General features: G+C 32.4%; 1 pseudogene; it reads right to left on the bottom strand.

The window, feature by feature from the left end:
- Positions 1–3,268: 3,268 nt before the first annotated feature.
- On the bottom strand, positions 3,269–3,542 carry LOC121475986 (annotated as a pseudogene).
- Positions 3,543–4,480: the final 938 nt, after the last annotated feature.

Here is a 4,480-nt window from a genome sequence, read left to right on the forward strand (position 1 = left end):
AGCACTAAATGAGAGTTCCTATTGCTCTCCATCCTCACTAGCATTTGGTATTGTCAACTTTATTTTATTTTAGCCATTGTACTAGATATATAGTAGTATGTAATTCTAGTTTTAATTCCAATGTCTCTGTTGACTAATGATTCAGAGTGTTTACAAATATTTATTTGCCATCCAGATATCTGCTTTGGTGAAATGTCTATCTTTTGCCCGTTTTAAAAATTGGATTGTTTGCTTTCTTGCTTTTGAGTTTTAAATGTTTTTGTGTATATCTTCAGAATATAAATTTATAAATTTTTCATCAGTTATTTGACCACAAATATTTTTTCATGGAATATGGCTTGGTTTATATTATTATAAGGTTATCTTTCAGGGAACAAAAGTTCTTATTTTTGATGAAGTCATATTTAACAATTTTCCTTTCTTGGAGTGAGCTCTTGGTGTTTTATCTAAGGTTGCCCTTTCTCCATCCATCAAAGTGCCCTTACACTTCAATGAAAAATCAGCTGATATGCTTAGGCAGGTCTCTGCTCCATCTTCTGTCTGGCTCTGATGATCCGTATGTCTATCCTTTTCTCACTACTACATTGTCTTGATTACTATGCAATTCTAGTAAGTCTTGAAATCTAATAATGTGAATATTGTGATTTTTGTTGTTTTAGAATTGTTTTGGATGTTCTATTTACTTTGGTGTAGTATAATACACTTTAGAGTCAAAAGTTTACAAAAATATTTTGTAACTACAAAATATTTTCTAGAATTTAGTTAGAGATTACACTGAATCTATAGATCAAATTGAGAGAATCATCATCATAACTCTGTAAGTTTTCCATTCTATGAACATGGTTTATTTCTCTGTTTATTTGGATCTTATTCCTTTCCTTATTGCATTATAGGCTTCCATTGTAACGATCTGCATATATTTTGTGAAGTTTATAACTAATTAATTTACTTTCGTAAAAGTTAACAATTTGCCTTTCTTAGACTTTTTTAGCTTAGCATAGTACTCTCTAACTCCATCCATATTGTTGCAAATGGTAAGATTTCATTGTTTTTTTATGACAGAAATATTTCATTGTATATATATATATATACCACTTCTTTATCCATTCATCAATCAATGGACATTTGGGCTCTTTCCATAATTTGGCTATTGTTGATAATGCTGCTGTAAACATTGGGATGTATGTATCCTGGTAAGTCTGTATTTTTGTATCCTTTGAGTAAATACCTAGTATTGCAATTGCTGGATTGTAAAGTAGTTCTATTTCGTTTTACTTTTTGAGGAAACTCTGTGCTGTTTTCCAGAGTGGCTGCACCAGTTTGCATTCCCACCAATAGTGCAAGAGAGTTCCTCTTTCCACACATCTTTGCCAACACCTACTGTTTCTTGTGTTTTTGATTTTACCCATTCTGACTGGTGTGAGGTGATATCTCATTGTAAATTTAATTTGTATTTCCCTGATGATGATCGATGTTGAGCATCTTTTCATGTGTTTGTTAGTCATCTGGATGTCTTCTTTGGAAAAATGTCTATTCATATAGTCTGCCCATTTTTTAATTCAAGTATTCATTTTTTTGAATGTTTTTTTATAAGTTCTTCATATATGTTGAATACTAATCCTTTAACACATATGTCATTTGCAAATATCTTCTATTTCATGGGTCACTTTTTACTTTTGTTGATTGTTTCCTTCACTGTGCAGAAGCTTTTTATTTTTTTTATTTTTGATGAAGTCCCAATAGTTCACTTTTTCTTTTATTTTCTTGCCTGAGGAGACATATCTTAAAAGAACTTACTATAGCTGATGTCAAAGATAGTAATGCCTGTGTTCTCCTCTAGGATTTTGATGATTTCATGTCTCACATGTCTTTAGCTCATTTTGAGTTTATTTTTGTGTATGGTATATACCATATGATTTCACTCATGTGGGATTTAAGGAACAAAGGAGCATAGCAGAAAAAAGAGAGAGAGGCAAACTGGGAAACAGACACTTAACTATGGAGAACAAATTGATGGTTATCAGAGGGGAGGTGGTTGGAAGATCGATTAAATAGGTGATGGAGACTAAGGGGTGCATTTATTGTGGTAAGCACCAGGTGTTGTATGGAAGTGTTGAATCACTAAATTGTACACCTGAAGCTAATATTATTAGTGTAATACTAGTGTAATACTAATATTAATTGGAATAAATAAAAACAAATTTAGCAATTTTGCTGATATATTTGACATATAGTAACCTGTACATACTAAAAATGTACAATTTGAAAAATTTCAACATAGGTACACATATGAAACTTTCACCCAAATCACGATAATGAATCCATCCATCCATCCATCATCTGTGAAAGTTACTTTTGATCCTTGTTTTTGTTTTTGACTTTTTGTTCTAGTAAGAGCTCTTAATGTGAGATGTACCATTTTAACACATTTCTAAGTATACAATATGGTATCGGTAACAGTGCTGTACATCAGATCTCTAGAATTTATGAATAAAGTTAATCCACTTTTTGAAGTTGTAAAAGTGGCCCTTTAAATTTTTTCAAATACAAATTTTGAAGCTATACATGTGGGGAATTTTACCTTTTGTTTTATTTTTATTTATTTCATTTGAAAGAGAGAGAGAGCAAGCATAAGCAGGGGATAGAGGCAGAGGCAGAAGCAGACTCCCTGCTAAGCCAGGAGCCCTATATAGGGCTCAAGCCCTGGAACTATAGATTATGACCTGAACTAAAGGCAGATACTTAACCATCTGAGCCACCCAGATGCCCCTATACATGTGGGATTCTTAAACAAACTTCAGATACAACTTTTTCATTGCATATATGTAGAAATCAAGATGACTTTTATATATTGACCTTTTGTCCTATGACCTTGCTAAACTCATTCATTAATTCCAGGATTTTTTTTTTTTAAAGTAAAATCTTTGGTATTTTCTATACTCATAGTCATGTCTTCGGTAAACACATACATTTTATTTCTTCCTTCCCAATGTTTTTCTTTTTTTTTCCTCCAGCCAAATTTATTGAACATAAAAAAATTCTATATACTAAGTGACCTGGATCTGCTACTTCAAAACATGATCCTTTCTTACTAATATTTTGATAATTCAGTCTATTAAGTGTCAAAAGAAGCTTACTCTAATACAAAAGTGCCCAATGCACAACAAATAAATAGCCTACCTACTGGAACTTTAAAGTTCTACAAGATAATTAGCATAGGTAGGATGGAGCCCCTATGACAGGCTACTGGAGAAGTGATATGAGATTTTTAAGAGGTCATTTTGCACACCGCAACCATGATGCTGTCTTGTTTCTGGATCATAATGCTCCCATTATCTATTCTAGACACACCACAAGAATATCAGTGGGGTCTGAGATTAGCTTCCTGCTTGCTAATCTAGAACAGATATGAATCCAGCATCCTCATTTGACAAGGTCTCACAGGAGCCCAAATTAAGTCCTTGTGAATCTGTGCACAAGATTCTAACAATGGAAGGATTCTTCATTGCGTCCTCCAAATGCTGCTCCAATGTCACCTCCATCCTGCCCACTGCCCACCTGGACTGGGATCCCTCAATGCCTCTGATATTTGTCTTTTTGTTTTTTCCTGTTTTACTGCACTATCTAGGACTTCCAGTACCATGCTGAATCCAGTATCATCCTGAAATTAGGAGAAAAGAATTTGGATTCTCACTATTATTCTTGTTCTCAACTTTAGTTTTTTCATAGAAACTCTTTATTGAGTCAAGAAATTTCCTTTCTTTTCTGAGGTTGATGAGACTTCGTTGATGAGACTTCTTATCATGAATGGAGTGTTTTTTTTTTCCTGCTTATATTGATATGGTTTTTCTTCTTTAGCAACTTAATAAGGTAATTTACATGAATTATACTTGATACTTGAAATGTTGAAATAGCTTCATGTTTTCTTGAATAAACCAACCTTGTCATGCTATATTACCTTTTTAAATATTGTTGGATTTTTTTTGGCAAATATTTTGTCAAGGATTTTTGCTTTTATGTTCAAGGGGAAAATAGGAATGTAGCTTTCTTGTACAGGTTTTGTTTGATTTTGGATTCAATTTTTTTCTCAATTGTTTTTCTGTTTTCAACTTCACTCATTTCTGCTGTTCCTTTTATTAGTTTCTCCTCTGTTTGCTCTAGGTATAACCTGTTTTTCTTTCTCTAGTTTCTTTTTTTTTTTCTTTCTCTAGTTTCTTAAGTTGAATCTTACATTATTGGTTTTAGACATTTCCTTTTTTCCTTATATGTGCATTTAATGCTACAATTTTTCCACTAAGAACTAATTCAGCTGCATCCCAAAATTTTGACAAGATATATCAACCGTTTTCATTGAGGTTAACATATCTTAAAATTTCTCTTGTGATATTCTTTCTTTGACTCAAGGATTATTATGCTTTTTTTTTTTTTAATTTCCAATATCTTGAGATTCTCCTGTTAACTTTTAACTAATTCCCACTTT

The sequence above is a fragment of the Vulpes lagopus genome, chromosome 15, assembly GCF_018345385.1.
Source record: "Vulpes lagopus strain Blue_001 chromosome 15, ASM1834538v1, whole genome shotgun sequence".
NCBI lineage: Eukaryota > Metazoa > Chordata > Mammalia > Carnivora > Canidae > Vulpes > Vulpes lagopus.